This window comes from Anabrus simplex, chromosome 5 (assembly GCF_040414725.1).
Source record: "Anabrus simplex isolate iqAnaSimp1 chromosome 5, ASM4041472v1, whole genome shotgun sequence".
Classification (NCBI taxonomy): Eukaryota; Metazoa; Arthropoda; class Insecta; order Orthoptera; family Tettigoniidae; genus Anabrus; species Anabrus simplex.
Genome location: NC_090269.1, coordinates 320,176,510 through 320,197,353, shown reverse-complemented (window position 1 = coordinate 320,197,353; position 20,844 = coordinate 320,176,510).

Sequence of the window (20,844 nt, the reverse complement as noted above, 5' to 3'; positions counted from 1 at the left end):
GCGAAAAATCTGTCCCGCCTCCGCTTTGTCCAGCACAAATCTCACATGGAATGACCGGGATTTAAACCACGGAACCCAGTGGTGAAAGAGCGGCGCGCTGCCGCCTGAGTCGACATGTGTAATATATGTTCAAATTTCAAGATTCAAAAAATTTCGTGGCAGAGCCGGGAATCGAACCCGGGCCTCCGGGGGTGGCAGCTAATCACGCTAACCACTGACTGTGTCAGTATAGAATATAATCTGCAGCGAAAGGGTTATATAAGCATTGACTCCAGTAACCGAGCTATGAGCTGCCTACGACGCGACGCTCTTTTTCATTCATTGTGAGGACGGTAATCTTGGACACGAGCCAGACTGATGTCTGCCTACAACCACTAGACATTCCACTGAGCTCACAGAAAATAAACTAAATACAATTTACATAGATATGAAAGGAATGCTCCAATTGCCCTTGCAACCAATTTCTATGGATAGCCTTGAAATACCTAGCGCCGTGCATCTTCATTCTCCTTTTTTTTTAAAAGAACTCTGCACGATATTGTAGGTCAATGCGAGTCCACTTACCAGATCAAGGATACTGCACACTAACAAGAAAGATACAAAATATAATTCTTTGGATATAAGAGTTGTCTGTTCTGGGAAGAATGACGCAATTAGGGCATTCTGCCCTATGGTTGTGGGTGGTAGAATACATTCACGGTGTCCTCCACTTGCCGTAAATGGCAACTAAAAGGAGACGGCGGGGGGCTTTCAACTTGAGAGCACAAGGCGGATCTACTGTATCTGAGTCTGGTGTTGCTTTCACTTACTTGTGCCAGACTGCTCAGACTCTCATATCTGACCTTCCTTAGTCAGTTCTTGTTCTCTTCCGAACACGACAGTAAAAGGTTTACGAAATCTAGGGAGTCTTTTACTTTCTTTACCCATACCGAAGAGTCAGACCCGCTCATTTTCTGTTCTCATTAGCGTTAAGAGAGGGCAGTTGCCCAGTTGTTCGTCTCCTTGGCTGAATGGTCAGCGTAGTGGCATTCGGATCAGAGGACCTCCGGCTCGATTCCCGGCCGTCTCAGGGATTTTAACCGCTTCGATCCGTTGAGGAATGAAGAACGAGCATGATGGCCGAGTGACACACACTGGACTGTCACCCAGGGGGCAGTGGATCACATCCTGACTAATACACGTGGAATTTTGAAAATTAAAAGTCATGTCCCTACGGTTCGGATCCCAAGCAAAACCGGAGATCCCGTGGATATGATTACGATTCCAACAATCACGTAAAACTACCAGCTCACTTGGGACAACGTAAAAAATGGTTAAAATATTGTAGAGACCTGAAAAGCGTGATCGGAAAGGAGGTAATCGCAAGTAAATGAAATCATATCAGATTGAGGTAGGACCCCATTATTGCTCCACAAGGTGTGAGCACCTCCTAACCCTTTCTCAGTTATCTGGGATCAACACATCGTATTGATTTAGACTAGTTTTACAGTCGGATGCCTTTCCTAATGCCAACGCTAAGTGGAGGCATGTACAGTAGAACTTCGATATCTCGAATCACCTCGGAAGCTCGAGTTACCGAAATTTCATGATATAGAGAATACCGTTTTTGAGGGGCACATAATTTAACTGAGTCATATGTACCTACGGGCTTATACTGAATATATTATTTTAACAATATTTAAACATACGCAAACAAACTCTATTTAACGGCATCATTTTAATTATAACCCTTATCATAGTAAAATTTTTAAAGATATGAGACAGTGCATACAGTAGTGGTTTTTTTTTTTTTTTTTTTGCTATTTGCTTTACGTCGCACCGACACAGATAGGTCTTATGGCGACGATGGGATAGGAAAGGCCTAGGAAGTGGAAGGAAGCGGCCGTAGCCTTAATTAAGGTACAGCCCCGGTATTTGCCTGGTGTGAAAATGGGAAACCACGGAAAACCATCTTCAGGGCTGCCGACAGTGGGGGTTCGAACCCACTATCTCCACATTACTGGATACTGGCCGCACTTAAGCGACTGCAGCTATCGAGCTCGGTGAAACAAGAAACACACGGTAGCTCGGTTAACACATTTGGAAAAAATCCGTTAGTCTCTTCTGCTTGTTACTGTTAACTTTCCCCCCCTTGACGATGAAACTTCTCGTCAATACCACGCAGCCGAGGTTCGTAAATTGAGCTTGCCATCCGCGCCGTCGGCGGTTGCTTTTGTACGTGACCGGTAAGTACAGGTAATTCACACCCGAAAAACAGCGAGGCTTCGCCGATTTTCCGATCACTAGAAGTTTCAATTTTCCGATTCCGGTAATATTAGCTCCCAGCATCACTGTAACCCTTTCTTTACTTGTTAACTGTTCCGCACAAACCACAAATGCCGTATAGCACAGTTAATGTTGTACACAATACCAGCCAGTCACAGAGTATTTTTTGATTCAAGGGAGGACTTCGAGAAATTCGTGTAATCGAATTTCGAGTGATAGACAAATAAATACGCGTGAAGAATGGGACAAACGGTCGGGAAATTTAAGTTACTTCGAGATACTGAAAATTTCACAAATGAAAATTCGAGATATCGTGTTTCGACTGTATTCACTATTGTGCGGTTCTATGGTGTACTTTGATGTGTTGTATGTAAATTGTATTATAACGAACACACCCATCCAGTCCCCGATCTGAAGGAATTAACTAACCGCGGTTAAAATCCCTGAGACGGGCGGGAATCGAGCCCTAGGCCCTTTGATCCGAAGGCCACTACCCTGACCATACAGCCAAGGAGACGAACAACTGGGCAACTGCCCTCTCTTAACGCTAATGAGAACAGAAAATGAGCGGGTCTGACTCTTCGGTATGGGTAAAGAAAGGGAAAGACAACGAAGATTTCGTAAACCTTTTACTGCCGGTTTCGGAAGAGAACAAGAACTTACGACGGAAGGTCAGATAGGAGAGTCTGAGCAGTCTGGCACAAGTAAGTGAAAGCAACACCAGACTCAGATACAGTAGATCCGCGTTGTGCTCTCAAGTTGAAAGCCCCCGCCGTCTCCTTTTAGTTACCATTTACGGCAAGTGGAGGACACCGTGAATGTATTCTACCATCCGCAACCACAGGGCAGAATGCCCTACTTGCGTCATTCTTCCCAGAGCAGACAACTCTTATATCCAAAGAATTATATTTTGTATCTTGCTTGGTAGTGCAGTATCCTTTATCTGGCAGGTGGACGCGTATTGACCTTCATTATCGTTCAGGGTTCTTTCAATGAAGGAGAATGAACATGCATCAAACCAGTCTATGGACTAATGACTCCAACATTATTATTATTATTATTATTATTATTATTATTATTATTATTATTATTATTATTATTTTGACATATATTAATTGTATTCACTCCACTGCGAGGTAAAGGTAATCTGGACAATGCACATATCTATTATTTTGGGTAAATATATACAACCTGTGACAATCAAGTTCGGTGAATAGTCCTGTACTATCAACATAGATGAACAATGGTCGACAATGACCTTACTGTCCTTCGAAATAGTCCCGTCCGATAACTATGCACTGCTGAGATCGCCGATACATTTCCTGGAAACTTTCCAAGAAGGCTTCCTTTGGGGTGGTGTTCAAAAGCCTCGTCACGTTTCGTTGGCTGTCAGGAATATCGTCAAATCTCTTTCCTTTCAAAGCGAGTTTGATGCGTGACTTTTCGGTTCTGACCTTTTTCCGACGAGGGGATCCCGGAGAACATCATTCCATGCTTTTCCGTTTCGTTTCAGGGTCGTACCTGAGACACCAGGTTTCATCCTCAGTGACAATACAGTTCAAGAAATTTGGTGTCACATCCACCGTTTCGACAAAAACTTGTGAAGCCTCTAAACGTGCCTGCTTTTGATCGTCAGTCAAGTGATGTGGCACAAGACGAGAACACGTTTTCCTCTTCCCTAACTTCTGCGTAACGATTTGTTGCACGTTAATCTGCAGTTCATCCGCTAGCATGCGCACAGTTAAGCGCCGATCGTTCGTGATTAATGTCCTCACCTTCTCAATGTTTTCGTCACTGACGGCGGTCGCCGGTCTTCCGCTACGGGGGTTGTCAGAAACACTTTCCCGGCCTCCTCGAAAACGGGCGAACCACTCTTACACACACTTCAAGGACAGTGATTGATATTCATAAACACGCACCAGCATCGCATGCGTTTCTTTCGGTGTCTTGCCAAGCTTAAAACAAAATTGTACAATGACCTTTTTGTCGTTCTTGTTCCTGTGCGCAGTTTAGAATCAACGCACTAAACACGCACTGTGTCAAACAGGTCTTACACGGCACACACACGATGCTCAACTGAACAACGTTAAGAGCAGGTGGCCAAAACTTGCTGCTACGCAGGTGCAGCGTAGCGTGTCGCCAGCGTTGCCGGATCTCACCGAACTTTTATTGTCACAGGTTGTATTTAGCTTTATATTTTTGGGTATGCCTTTGCTGGTGAGACCTGGCATGGACTTGATTAAATATATTACTTTCATTGGCCTGTCTCAATCTCATCGTTTTTTGACAGTATGAAAGTGACTGAGTTATGAGCGATGCCATTCCCTGTGCAGCCAGCCCTGTTATGAATGATTTGAAAATGTCTCTTACAGGGTCAGTTGGTGCGTGCACTTCAGTGGGTTTGGCAGACATTGTATAACAGCAGCTTCTGACTCAGTGAGGAAAGCAACGGGAAACTACCTCACTCCTCATTTCCCTAGTATGCCTGTTCAGTGACGCGTGGTTGCGGGGTAAGTGGTACGAGGGCTGCCGCGCATGCGCCTACCTTCACGTCTCGAGACCTGACAATAAACATCTGTTCCATCCACCGTTACTCTTGCGAAGTGAGATGCTGTTCTGATCAAAGTGGTATTGCAATTGTACTTTTGTTAAACATTTAGCCTACTACAATACTGAACATGCATGTCCTTCAGAGAATTCGCACTGTCTGTCACGACGAATGTTTGTAGCTCAGAGTGTATTATCCGTTACTCGTGCCGTACCCTCGCGAGACGCAGATAGTAACACACTGTGCATATTTTTGGGTCACTTTCTCTCATTTTCTTTTAGAGGACTCTTAGGTCATTTTATAGGTACTTTTCCGGCGTTTACTAGGTAATCAAAATCCAGGTCCTGATTATTATACTTTAAGCAGCTCCCAATTTGATACTCTCCATAACGTCCGGCTCCATGGCTAAATTGTTAGCATGCTGGCCTTTGGTCACAGGGATCCCGGGTTCGATTCCCGGCAGGGTCGGAAATTTTAACCATAATTGGTTAATTTCCCTGGCATGGGGACTGGGTGTATGTGTCGTCTTCATCATCATTTCCTACTCATCATGGCGCGCAGGTCGCCTACGGGTGTCAAATCAAAAGACCTGCACCTGGCGAGCCGAACTCCTTGGACACATTCCGGCACTAAAAGTCATACGCCATTTCATTTCATGTACTCTCCATAACACGAATGAACGGATAAAGGGTATCACAGATTAGTTACAGTACTGCCAGCTTCTCATCAGAGTGGATATGGTCCGATTTCTAGTCAATGCACGTGAGTTTAAAAGAATTAAAAAGGTCGTTCTTGACTGGTTCGTATTCCACGTAAAACATTGGCCTAGTAGAAGATAATTACATCAACTACCATGTAAAATACTGGTCAAGTAGCTTCAGATCACGATATCAACGATACGTAAGGTATTGATCCCGTGGTTTAATATCACGATGTGAATAGCAATGTGAACACCAAGCTTCCTCCCTTTTCCTTTTATTGTGGAAACACATTGACCGCTGCTCGATTGGGCGCTGGAAACTTTTTATCCACCTGTTGCTGTGGAATGAGTAGGACGTAGAAACTTTATACCACCTGTTGCGCCTTGACATGGGAATTCAAATATTATCTCTCCACACACACACACACACACACACACACACACACAGCACAAGCAAGGAAATCGCATTTGTGTTCGGAGTACGCAGGGAACACTCACCGGCTTTCAGAAACAAACTTACTTGACGAAGCTCACTTAGTGAACTGCTAGCCCAGTACAAATGCATGCACAGTATATCTTTGCACAATGTCTGTTTGTTAGGTGATCAGCCCAGAGGCTGGTTGGATCCTCAAATAGCACCACCAAAGGTTATGCGGCTATAAGGAAACCCCAAAAACCAATGGCAGCACCAAAATGAGGCGTACTAGGCAAGATGAGGAGTGAGGTAGTTTGCCATTGCTTTCCTCACTGGGTCAGAAAGTATTATTGCAGCACGACTGACTCTATGAGCAACACCTTTCATAACACTCAGATGCACTAGTCGTGCTCTGAATGTCATTACTCAGCACTACCCATATCCCAGCAACTTCCATATTGTCACAGCCATTGATGTTGACTGGGACGTCGGTGGAAGCTACACTTTACTCTGGCCTGTCCCAAGAGATGGATGCAAAAGTACTGTATCCATCAAGAAATGACAACAGGCAGCTTTACACAATATGTGAAGTTATTTATTAATGTATGACACAGGCTTGAGGTACATTGTACATTTTCAGTATAATTCTTATATTTAGTTAAATGCTACAGCACAATTTCAATTTAAAACATACAATTCACATTTATCATGTCTAAACATCATAAGTAAGTCCGTATTGTCGGTTTCACTAAGAAATAAGGTCTAATTGATTGAGTGACTCCACCTTTACAATACAATACAATCATCATCATCATCATCATCATCTGTTTACCCTCCAGGTTCGGTTTTTCCCTCGGACTTAGCGAGGGATCCCACCTCTACCGCCTCAAGGGCAGTGTCCTGGAGCTTCAGACTCTTGGTCGGGGGATACAACTGGGGAGTATGACCAGTACCTCGCCCAGGCGGCCTCACCTGCTATGCTGAACAGGGGCCTTGTGGAGGGATGGGAAGATTGGAAGGGATAGGCAAGGAAGAGGGAAGGAAGCGGCCGTGGCCTTAAGTTAGGTACCATCCCGGCATTCGCCTGGAGGAGAAGTGGGAAACCACGGAAAACCACTTCCAGGATGGCTGAGGTGGGAATCGAACCCACCTCTACTCAGTTGACCTCCCGAGGCTGAGTGGACCCCGTTCCAGCCCTCGTACCACTTTTCAAATTTCGTGGCAGAGCCGGGAATCGAACCCGGGCCTCCGGGGGTGGCAGCTAATCACGCTAACCACTACACCACAGAGGCGGCCAATACAATACAATACAATACAATACAATACAATATTCCCTTTTTACTTTATTTTAAGAAAAGGGACATGTTTCGTCTCTTCTATTATGAGACATCTTCAGCCTAAGATATTATGGTAAAACACATGATAATCTTAATATTAAGAACAATGACATATATTAAAATATTGAAGAGTCAAGGCAACTCAATCTGTCACATTTAAAGACGGATTTTAAAAACACAGTTTGTGAAAGTCTTAAAACCAATTATTTAGAAAGCCCCATTGAGTTTTAATGTACAAAATGAATTGAAAAGGTGGTCACAGCGTGCTAAAATCAGAGTTCAAACTTGAAAAACGTCGATGTGATCTCATGTTGGAAGCCTTGAGTACATGAATATCTGATCAAAGGGCGCTTCTTTGTAGGTGAAATAACTCAGTTCAATATTGTATTATGTGGCTGGACAATTCTTGCAAATCATTTATTGTTTGAACTCTGATTTTAGCCGCTATGACCATCTTTTCAATTCATTTTGTATATTAAAACTCAGTGGGACTTTTACTACCTAAAGAATTTGTTTTAAGACCTACACGAACTGTGTTCTTAAAAATCCGTGTTTAAATGTGACAGATTGAGTCACCTTGACACTTCGATATTTTAATATATATGACATTGTTCTTAGTATTAAGATTATCATGTGTGTACCTCAATAGCTTAGACTGAAGATGTTTCACAATAGAAGAGACGAAACATGTCCCTTTTCTTAAAATAAAATAAAAGAGAATCTTGTATTCTATTGTAAAGGTGGAGTCACTCAATCAATTAGACCTTATTTCTTATATCGAAACATGTTTCGACCCTGTTTAGGTCATCTTCAGTAGAATATTAAGAATGACATATACAACAATTAAAGCACTAAAAATTGTTAAAACGTTCCTATTATGAATGAGTTCATACACTTAATAAGTTGTGGAGAAATCTTCAGTATGTACAAATAACCACTTGTCAAGATATCATCTCTTGATGTTTAAATAGTTACAAGTTTGCTGACAGGATTAGGCGATATCTGATTAGTATCCAATGTTTCATGATTAGGTTACCTACCAATAAGGAGTTCAATAGCAACAAATGTCATGATGCCTCCCATTGCCCAATCGAATGATGCATTCATGAGCGTGGTCTTGTGTGTGCACGCTTATCCACCTTGTGATATATAGCCTACACCTTCATTATAGACTGCTATTATGCCTTTAATGCTGAAAATACTATGAGGAGCCAGACTCAGTAATAAGAGCATCTTAAACCACCTGAAGCAAAACATGTCTCTCTTGAAGGCAAGGTAGAGAGGCGAAGTATATCCTACTTTGGCCACATAATGAGAAGCACTTCCCTGGTAAAGGATGCCATGCTAGGAATGATGAGTGGTAAAAGAAGAACTGGACGGCCAAGACTGCTTTGGTTAGATGGCATGAAACTTGATACCGGTATGTCTATTGCCCAACTGATAGAAGCTGCAAGAAGGAGAGCTGAATGGCGACACATGATCCATGGGATAACCGAGAGTCCTATTCGACTGAAGAATAGCATTCAGTCTGTAGCCGGCTCCGTGGTATAGGGGTAGCGTGCCTGCCTCTCGCCTGGAGGCCCCGGGTTCGATTCCCGGCCAGGTCAGGGATTTTTCTCTCGACCTGAGGGCTGGTTCAAAGTCAACTCAGCCTACGTGATTAGAATTGAGGAGCTATCTGACGGTGAGATGGTGGTCAAGTCGAACAACTGTCTCCTCCTTGTGCATGCCGTGACAATGTATCCAGGACATCTGTTTCAAACACAAGCTGTGACATAATAACTCAAGAACTAGAGAATTACGTTTACCGGGCTGAGTAGTGTGGTGGTAGGGCGCTGGCCTTCTGACTCAAAGTCAGCAGGTTCGATCCTGGCTCAGTCCCAGGGTATTTGAAGGTGCTCAAATTTGTCAGCCTCGTGTCGGTAGATTTACCAGCACGTTATACAACTTCCGCGGGAGAAAATTTCGTGACCTCGGTGACTACAAACACTAAAAATATTTAGTCGAACGTAAAATCAATATTATTATTAATATTATTGAACTTATCTTTGTATATTAGAATATTGTATTGTACGGTTATAAACAATTTATTCAGAGAGAAATCGGTTAAAAAGTTATGTGAATAACTAACGTAATAATTATTGTTAACATTTTAATCTGCCTGCTGTCATTTCTTGATGGATACAGTACTTTTGCATCCATCTCTTGGGACAGGCCAGAGTAAAGTGTAGCTTTCACCGAAGTCCCAGTCTCATCCATGGCTGTGTCAATATGGAAGCTGCTGGGGTATGGGTGGTGCTGAGTAATGGCATTCAGAGCACGACTAGTGCATCTGAGTGTTATGAAAAGTGCTGCTCAAAGGGTCAGTCGTACTACAAAGTACTTTCCGACCCAGTGAGGAAAGCAATGGCAAACTACCTCACTCCTCATCTTGCCTAGTACGCCTCATTTTGGTGCTGCCATTGGTTTTTTGGGGTTTTCTTATAACCGCATAACCTTTGGTGGTTGTATTTGAGGATCCACCCAGCCTCTGGACTGATGAGCTAACAGTCAGACGACATTTTAACAACACATTGAACATTACGAAAAATAACGAACAGATCATTTAAACAAGCTTGATGGGTCTGTTACAGCTTAAATAAAATGCTAAACGGCATGCAATTTTAAATACTAACGTATTTGTGACATTTATTCGAGTCGGTTTCGAGACGTCTATTGTCTTTCTTATTGGGGGAGTTTTTCAATATTTGGAGTCAGGTTCTGCAATAATGGTTAGTCTGAGAGAATTTTAGAGGTGAACGTCTGACATGGGTCCGGTTTTAACATTACCTCATTCAAGAAAACTGTTGTTTACACGGTACGCAGCACCGAACATGCTGAAGATTTCGGTAGCCAGTCTCTGTAAGCACGAACACCCTCCTCTAGAAAAATGTTGCATTCGGTCGGCGGAGAGGAAGGGGCTACTACTGATGTGAGGAAGACAATGACGTAGCCAAAGAGGCAAACGTACAGCGAAACGAAAATAGTCCCGGGAAGCGTGAGGATCACGTTGCCCGATACTAGCCAGTTGTGATGGCATGGAGCAGGAGCTGTATCAACATGAACATAATTAACAAAGGACATTATACATAACTTCTCATTTACGTCAAATGAGGCATACGCTCACAGTTATTTCGAAATGGTCACAAGTACGGAAAAAATAATGAAATGGCGTAAGCTATGGCTTTTAGTGCCGGGAGTGTCCGAGGACTATATAGGCTCGCCAGATGGAGGTCTTTTGATTTGATACGTGCTAGCCTTCTACTAGCTCCGTTCAGTATTTCCTGGCAGGGATTAGTGAGTCAGACCGGGGCCGTCCGAGCCGACATGGAGGGCATGGTCGGCCTCTCCTTGTATTGCTCTCTTCGTCTGCTTTCCAGTGCGCTTTCTGGAAGGCGCAATGATAATATTCCGTCTCTAGCCGAGTCCCGAATATTCCAATACTTTATCACCACAATATTAAAAAGGAGGCTAGACGCGAACTGTGAGTCAGTGTTTGAGTTCAGTCGTCGGACTGTGGCGACAGCGTTGTTGGTTGCCGTCTGTGTCCCACTGGTGTCAGAGTACGGTGTGTGTACTGCCTTGGAGTACGGACTTGAGTACTGTACGTGTACAGCCATGGAGTGAGCGTTTTGGGCTTGACGGCAGTAGTAGTGGTTGTCGTTTGTGCCCCGCCGGAGTCAGAATATTGTCGTGTCTGTGCAGAGTACTGCTCTGGAGTACTCTGTGTGTGTGTGTGTGTGTGTGTGTGTGTGTGTGTGTGTGTGTGTGTGTGTGTGTGTGCTACCGTGGATTGAGGCCCATCGTGGATTCAGCGTGTGGAGCAGCTGCCGTGAGTATAGTAACAGTGTTATTGGTCGTTGTTGTGAGGAGTATTATCCTGCTAGTTATCACTGTTGAGCTGTTGCTGTTTAGTTGTCAGTGTGGTCATTCATGGTTGAATAGAATTTTGTGTTTATGTGCGTGTATGTGTATTAATTATGTCATTCTAGAATTAAATTAGGACGATAAAACTGGCCGTGGTTTATTCTAACAATACCCTAGTGGTTGTGCACGCTCGATTCCAACCTGCGTGCATAAGCCATCGCCACTTCCATCCCAGTCCTAGCTGCATATAATTTCAGATTAAGTGAACCACTACAGAACTACAGTACATGACGCATATCTCTTATAGATTTCACACACATTACTTAAAAGGAACTATCCATCACGATGATCCTAACCACTTGGGCTACATTAAGCAACAGCGTACCGAGCTCGATAGCTGCAGTCGCTTCAGTGAGGCCAGTATCCAGTATTCGGGAGATAGTAGGTTCGAACCCCACTGTCGGCAGCCCTGAAAATGTTTTTCCGTGGTTTCCCATTTTCACACCAGGCAAATGCTGGGGCTGTACCTTAATTAAGGCCACGGCCGCTTCCTTCCCACTCCTAGCCCTTCCCTGTCCCATCGTCGCCATAAGACCTATCTGTGTCGGTGCGACGTAAAAGGCAAGTAGCAAAAAAAAAAAAAAGCAACAGCGTCAATAACAATGCATATTCTGAGATGTTTGGAGGTAACTGATATTCGTCTTAGGTAATACGAGATGAAACGTGCCTATCCGGGCTCAGACGGTTGAGGCGCTGGCCTTCTGATCAACTTGACAGGCTCGATCCTGGCTCAGTCCGGTAGTATTTGAAGGTGCTCAAATACGTCAGACCTGTGTTGGTAGATTTACTGGCACGTAAAAGAACTCCTGCGGGACTAAATTCCGGTATCTTGGGGTCTCCGAAAACCGTAAAAGTAGTTAGTGGGACGTAAAGCGAAAAATATTATTCAAAACGTACCTTTGCTGGAGAGAACTGGCGTTTACAATGTGTTATGTTTTCTGGTATGGGCTAGAACAAATTTGTTACTTTCATTGAGCTGTCTCAGTCTCATGCTTGGCGTTGACGGTATGAAAGTTACTGAGGTATGATTAATGCTTGTAATGCTAATCCTTATGCAGCCAATCGCTCTTATGAATGGTGTGAAAATGTCGCTCATAGGGTCGGTTGGTACGTGGATTTCAATTGGCTTGGGAGATTGATATGTAATAACAAGTTCTGGCTTGGTGAAGTAAGCAATGGGGAAACAACCTCAGTCCTCATTACTGTAGTGTGCCTCTATAATTATGCTTAGGCCTTCTATGAAAGCTGATGGAGCTGTTGAGGATCAAACCAGCCTTCGGGCTGAATACTCAATATACAATAGAAATAACTGGGAACATTATTTTATCTCAGCTCTAGAGTAAATCAAAAGAACTGAGAAAAGGAATGAAAATTCCGTAAAAAGCATTTGTTATGAGTAAAATGAATAACGAAATGCTATCTGTGGACGGTTGGGAAGATCCCCAATGGTAAGTTCGTCAATATAACGTTAACCTATCGATATAAAAACTGATCGGACTCTTGTACGGAAGAATCGGCGTCAAATTTTGTCTTCTTTTTCTACCGCTTTTCCCACACCTGTGGGGTCGCGGGGGCGAACTGTGTCGCACATGTGGATTTGGCCCTGTTTTACGACCGGATGCCCTCCTTGACGTCAACCCTATATGGAGGGATATAATCACCATTACGTGTTTCTGTGGTGGTTAGTATTATAGAGTGTTGCCTGAATATGAAGAGGAAAGTGTCGGAACAAACACCCAGTCCCTGGGCCAGAAGAATTAATCAGAGGCGATTAAAATCCCCAACCCATCCGGGAATTGAACCCGGGACCCTCTTAACCGAAGGCCTCAACGCTGACCATTCAGCCAATGAGTCGGATGATGTCAAACTTTGTATACCTTCCTAATGAAATATGACTTACTTTTACCCATCACACACTTTACCACTAAACTTGCATACTTCTATTATGCTAGGAAAATGAGCAGCAACGTTTAAGGGAATTTGTAGCGAAATTTAAACTCGTTCTAGGAGCAAAGACAAGCTCTCATCCATTGGCAAAGTGTAGTTAAAATAGAGTACTCAAGAAATCACAGCTACGCGACCCAAACCGCACGGCCAACTCACTCAGTGTTCAGACTACATTGCTGTGCAAAACTTAAGGACGAAAGTAACTTTCGCATGTTGCATCAGTGTCAATTAACATAGCTCAATGAAACATAGGATGTACTGCTACAGTATGGCACGACAGGCAACTGAAAGGAAGATGCAATGAGACGAACAGAAATTGCACCTTCATACAGAGACAATAAAATACACGTAAGTCACCGCGACTCATAACGGCCCTCTGGAAATCGCAAAAGAAGGGACATGGTTCTCAAAAGGGTGTGTGATCACCACGGACAGCGATGAATGCTCTGCAACGTGTTCTCATGCCGGCCACAAGATTAGTAAGGAGTTCTTGTGGTAGGGTGTTCCATTCCTCCGCCATCGCCGTTGACAACTGCTAGATGGTCCTTGGTGCATGTGGGCGTGCTGCAATACGTCAGCCCCACATGTCTCACACGTACTCGAAGGGATTCAAGTCAGGGGAACGGGCAGGCCAGTTCATTCGCCGAATATCCTCTCGTTCCAAGAGCTCCTCCACCTGCGCTGTTCGATGCAGTCGTGCATTGTCATCCATAAAAAATGAAAAGACGCACTGGGGAAGGAGTACACTGTCACAATAACGTTGACCGGTGAGTTTACCCCGTTCAAAGATTTGGAGGTCGGTACGCCCATTCCCCGCCATAACACTTGGACCACCAAAATGATCATGCTCTACAATGTTGCTGGGTGCATTACATGTCCCCACCTGTCGCCAGATGAAGGTACGTTTAGAATCTGCTCTCATCTGAGAAGAGAATGACATCCTACTCCTCGTCGGTCCAGACCTGATGCTCTTGGCACCATCGCAAACGTTGTTGCCGTTGAGCGGGTGTCAACGGAACACAACGTAATGGTCGTCGGGCAATCAGACCACCCCCATGTAGTCGCCGTACCACTGTGGAGCGTGAGATTGGGGGCATTGCAGTCCTGTTAAATGTGGTTGCAACTGCACCCGCTGTTTGACGCGAGGCTCTTCTTGCCTGTTGCATAATGTAGCCGTAGGTCAACTGCTGCTATAGTTGACCGAGGTCGCTCTCTCCTCTCCTTCGAGCAGCTGTGTCTGTGGTTCGAGATGTTCTCCATGCACTTGAAACAATGCTGTAAACAATACCAAACTCCTGAGCTACACTCATCACACTTCGTCCTCCGAGTAGCTGATATGTTATGTCCTTGGGCACAGCAGTGTACAGTATATACCATAAGGATTCGACCGAACAATTTGAGCATGTTCGAAGGTAGGTCGCATAGCTCCATCTCATTCAGAGGCTTGGCTTCATTATGTGAGCACGGCTGCTTAATGTTGTTGTGTAACTTAGAGGTTATCAGGGGAAAACTTACATTTCTGCCGATCATTTTCTATCGGTATGCTACACACGAACAGACTGGTGTGAACGGATCCTTTCTGTTGATTACCACTGCACTCTTAACAGAACGGCCTGTTAGCAACATGAACACTCCACAGCCTTCTTGCCTTGTATTCAATGGATCTGATAAGATTTGAAATTAGGGTATATTTGAATTCGTACAAACCTCTCAGACTCTGAAAGACACTTAGGATTTCCAGAACAGTTTGTTGGTTGCAAGAGTGAAATAGGGAAATGGTCGGTACATGTTTATGTATTGCCATTTTTTAATTTGGGAGTGGTAAGTGAATGATTTGTTGAATACCTGATATCTGCGAAGCCAAAAGAAGAATAATTAGACATATTTTGTAATTTCATCGCAAACCTGTACATCAGTAAACTACTGTTATGGATCATAAACCTACTTACAAAAAGGCCACATCTGACTTGTAAGACATGTAAGACAAAGAAAGTTTGGATTGTGATGTAAACTGAAAGTTAGCTGAGAAGGGAGTGTCGACTTTGAGGTCAGCAAACCAGAGAATCTGTTATCCGAATGCTCAGTCTTTAGAAGAGGCATTTTTAAGTTACTAACTTACTAACGCCATAATGAAAACAAATGAACACGGAGATGAAAAGGTAAGGGTTATTCTGCCCGAAGGCAGGTCCGAACCTCCGCAGAGGTGTTCCTGAGCCGGAGTTTACGTGCGGTAGGGTGGCCAGTTCCTTTCCGCTCCTCCATTCCCTTACCCCCACCAACAGCGCGTGGCAACCCATCCAACTCCTGACCACGCCCAATGTTGCTTAACTTCCAAGATCTCACGGGATCCGGTGTTTCAACACGGCTACGGCCGTTGGCCGGAGATGAAAAAATGAAATGAAATGTCGTATGTCTTTTAGTGCCGGGATATCCCAGGACGGGTTCTGCTCGCCAGGTGCAGGTCTTTCTATTTGACTCCCGTAGGTGACCTGCACATCGTGATGAGGATGAAATGATGATGAAGACAACACATACACCCAGCCCCCGTGCCGTAGGAATTAACCAATTAAGGTTAAAATCCCCGACCCGGCCGGGAATCGAACCCGGAACCCTCTGAACCGAAGGGCAGTACGCTGACCGTTCAGCCAACGAGTCGGACAACACGGAGATGATTATAGATGACGTTATTAATTATAAACAATTCGTGGATATGCTGGAGCTAAGCCGCGGGAAATAGCTAGTGATACAATATACAGTACACTGCCAGAAAAAACTACATGCAACTTCCTCAAGGACAAAGTCATTTTATTCAAAAGCCATGTGATAGGTAGTTCATCATTACAGGACTATATGATTACAAATTCAGACCAAATGAAGCACACATTCCACAGTTAAGGGTGTACAAACAGTCACATTAATAAACAGTGTAACCCCCTCTGGCTGCAATGCAGGCGTGTGTTCGCGCACGCAATCGTTCACAAAGGTGCTGAATGGCATCCTGCGAAAGATTGTCCCAAGCATCTTGCACCTTTTGATGCAATTCGGCAATGGCTCCTGCAGGCTCTGGAGACTGCGTGAGTTCGCGCGTCATTATGCCCCATATGTGTTCAATTGGCGAGAGATCCGATGATCTTGCTGGCCAGGGCAGTTGTACACCGCGTAGAGCACCTTGCGTTGCAGCAGCTGTATGTGGACGTATATTGTGCTAGTGAAAGCACATCACCTTCCTGTCGAATAAAAGGCAGTAGCACGGTGACAAAACCTGTGCAATGTAGTGGGCACTGTTCACGTTACCCTGGAGAAATAGCAACTGTGACCGCGATGGCCCCCCACACCATGAAGCCTGGGGTGGGACCTGGGTGTCGTGTGCGAATGCACCCTGGAATAGGCTGCTCACGCCTACGCCGTACGCCTGTACGCCCATATCTTGCATACAGACAGAACCTACACCCTTCACTGAAGACAACAGAACGACGTTCCCCTCTCCAGTTGACTCTTTCTCGAAACCAGAGTAGCCGTGATTGGCGGTGTCGTAGTGTCAGTGGTAGCCTGGCCAGAGGCACACGTGATCGTACTCCTGCTGCAAGCAGACGCTTCCCAGCAGGTGCAACATGTGACCAGATTTCCTTCCTGGATGATGTTCAGTCAATCTTGACGTGCTTCTGTACTTCGCGGACGCCCGGAGCCAGGTCTACGGGTATGGGAATGCTCCACAGACCACTTATGAAAGCAGTGACACACCACCGGTACATTGTGTTCAACATGTGCAGCAATCCGTCGATAAGTCCATCCAGCTTCCCGCAGGCCCAAAATGCGACCCCGTTCAAATGGCTGCCAAATGGCTGCAGTTGTTGTCGTCAGAGGAGCACGGTTGTACCCTAGAATGAATGTTACAAACAATGTTCACCTCTAACCTCAGCACAGTTACTGACTGCAGAGTCAAAACACAGTGCGCACGGACAGGTCTCCTGAGCGCCATGTGATGCTCTCTGCCATAGAACACAGTTCTTGAAGATGTTGCATGTTTTATTTCGGCAGTGTCAATTATGCAGCGCTGCTTCGGCAAGGAATACATGCTGAACACTGGTGCTCAAATGCAGTTGCGCCAAGGCTTACTCTGCCTAATTCACACATCAGTTGTAGCTCTAGATCAGCGCCTCCCAGGGTGCATGCGCCCGTGCACTGCACGGCGCAAGGTGCAGGAGACGACTTCACTAGGTTGTTGACCAGAATGCAAACCCCCACTTCTCTTCCCTTACATCTCTCTCACCCGTTCGGCCTGTCTCCGCCTTTTCCACCTTCCCCGCTGATTTTCCCCTCACTGGGAAATGCTTATGTGCAGTGAGCGGAGACACTCAGTTGTATCGGATATTCTTACCGGTGTTAAAATCTCGTCTTTCAATATGGTTTGAGCAGACAATTTTTCTTCTCTAGCTCTTCATTTCCCTTTTCTTTGCAATTATACCTGTAATATCTTGAACAAGGGATCGGCTGACAGCTATCCTGAGAGCGTTCTTTAAATTACGATCAGAAATAATCGTACGCAATCTAGCTTTCGTACAAGTCAAAGCGGAAAAAAATCTTTGACATATGCATGTGGAATCAAACGTAGAAATAAACTTAGCTGTTTCTCGATGCAGCTTAGGAAAAATCTTCCTTCGACAAATTTTCATAGAATTCGAGCAAAGCCTTTGTATTGAAAAACAGATCTTTTTGATGATCACGTAATTATTGTCCCACAGATTAAGCATCTGGCTTTATCGTCACGATTCAGAAAAAGTATATAAAACTTTCCAGTTCGACTGAAATAGACTTTCGGAAGTATTTGCTTCATTCGAAACAGGTTGCTCCATCATTATGTTGTTGTATTGCTCTTATCTATTTCACTGATAAACAAGCCATCTATCACCGAACGCTTCGTCGCTCTCAGCACAGTACACCATCCGCGTCAAGCCGAGTTGAGCCGAGTCGGACCGATGCACTGTGCACGGAGTCCTTGCCCCTCGGTTTGCACGCGTGAGATTTTGGGAGTTTGAGTGGTCCTGCTCTAGAGTATACAGCCTTGCTTTGTGGAGTCTAGAAGTTTATTAGTGTTAATAGTTGGAATGATAGTATTAAGGACTGATGCACACAGATGTGGTAGCAACCAACCTTTGGCATCTCGACGGAAACAGCCATGTCATGCGTGGGAATGAATCGTAATGCTAGAGGAAGCTTCAATACGGATGGCCGCATCACTGCTGAGATTCTTGGATGCACATTCTGAAGAACACTAAACGAATATGACGCTGCACCACATGATTGGTCGCCTGTTGTGCTTGCAATTCTTTTACGGAAAGCGATTATGAGTTTCGACCGGAGTTTGGTATCGTTACTCCAGCAAGGTATTAAATATTATAGAAAGTCGAGACTAAAAAGCATGGCTTCTGTCTTATTAATAACAATAATATTCGTCCATCATCTTTGTGATGAATTGTCAACGTTGTAACCTTCGATTTACAGGACACAAGATAAAACTTGGAAAAGACAACCAACGTGCAGAAATTCCTCGCAGAATAGGTATGAGTTGGACTGCATTCCGAAAACTAAGATTCATCCTCACCAACAAGGATGTTCCAATTAACCTGAAGACCAAGGTTTATAATACGTGAGTGCTGCCAGTTACAACTTACGGTCTGGAAACGATGACTCTGACGAAGGAAAGTGCTCGCAAGCTTCAGCGAACACAACGAGCTATGGAGCGACAGATGCTAGGGATCGGCCTTAGGGATAAGATCCGTTCAGAGGACATCAGGAGAAGAACTAATGTAACAGACATCCTAGAGAGAGTAGCAAGACTAAAATGGCAATGGGTAGGACACGTAGCTCGACAAGACTACAACAAGTGGACCTCTAGGATTGTTCACTGGAGACCATGGGGACACAAGAGAGGCATTGGAAGACCCCAGACGACGTAAAGCTGTTGGCTGGAACACGCTGGTTCCAAGTGGCTCAAGACCGAAGACGATGGAAACATATGGAAGAGGCCTATATCCAGCAGTGGATTGAAATAGGCTAGAAAAGAAGAAGAAAGAAGAAGGTGGAGGAGCTTTTGTGATAATTCAGACACACACAAACACAAACACACACGCATACATACACACAACCACCACAGAAACATGCTATAGTGAATACATCACTCCACGTAGTTTTGGAGTCAGGAATGGCATCCACCGTAAAACTGGGCTTAATCTACGTAAGTACTAACCCCAGAGAATAGAAGGAAATGCCAGGAAATAATAATAATAATAATAATAATAATAATAATAATAATAATAATAATAATAATAATAATAATAATAATAATAATAGATCTTAATCCCCAAGTCAACTTCATGCAGATCATATAGAAGGCTATCCGCTACTCGTAACCTTTATACTAGGTGTGTGAGAGAGTGGTTAGCCTTAAGTTCAATGTCCTTTCAGCCCATGAATTAACTCATTTCTGTTCCAGGCTGAGTGAACCCCAGGTGCACGTTCTCCTCCAGAAGTGGGGGTCTCTTTCTTCTATTCGCTTACACTCAGTTGGTGTATAATTATAACAGGCTTTATAAATGTACTCGCTCTGAGAGGAAAATAACAGGGGACTACCTCACTCTTATTCCCCTAACACAACTCTTCAGTGACGCCCGGGATTTCTATGAAAGCTACTTGTGGGATTCTTGAGGGCCAGACAGACCGACCGACTTATAAACAACATATAATGTGCTACTTCCTTACAGTCGTGCTTATTCACGGGGACTTGAAAACAATTTCAAAGAGTAAACTGCGTATTAAGGGCTGCGTAGCTGTAAGTTTGCATGACTCGAATTCCACATTCGGCAGCCCTGAAGATGATTCTCAGTCTTTTCCCACTTTCTAAGCAGGCAAATCCCGGGGGCTGTTCCTTAATTAAGGCCGTAGCTGTTATTTCCTGTCCTAACTCTTTTTGTCCTATCTTCGCCGAAAACCTATTTGAGTTGGTGCGGCGTTAAAACATCTTGCAGAAATAAATAGAAAATAACATTTTCAACCGATCACATTTTTTTGTTAGGGAATGAACATATTTCATTCTCTCGAGAATGATATTACTGAATATCGGCCACTGCTCATTACATCAAGTCGATTTGACATTAGGTTTCCTGCACCTGAAGAACGCGTGCCAAGTTTAATGAGTGGTAATTACAAGCGTGATGAATTAGCACAGCGTGTTACATTATTGTAACTCCTGTGTTTCATATCTACATATCGCTTTACATATCACATTTCTTTTGAAATGGCTTTAAAGGGATTCATTCCTTTTTCTGGATCCATTTGCGCAGTGAGAACTAACTGATATCAACTTCTTTTAGACGTGCAGACCAGAGAGTCGTAACTGGCATCCTCACAAAGTAAAGTTGCGGAGTTGTCGACGGCATTTCAGTAGAAGGAGAATGAATCTAAACCAACATCTTTCTTCTAAGTCTGTTATAATACTTCGTTTCCGAAACTTTTCCCAAGTTACTTCACAAGCATTAAGAGCACGGGGCTACCGATCACGATGCAGAGAGTTCTTTAAGAGCGTTCATACTCTAGCGAACGTATATTTCAGTTATTCGAGGGGTTTTCTTGAAATATGGCCCGTATATAACCTACATTATTGTTGAAA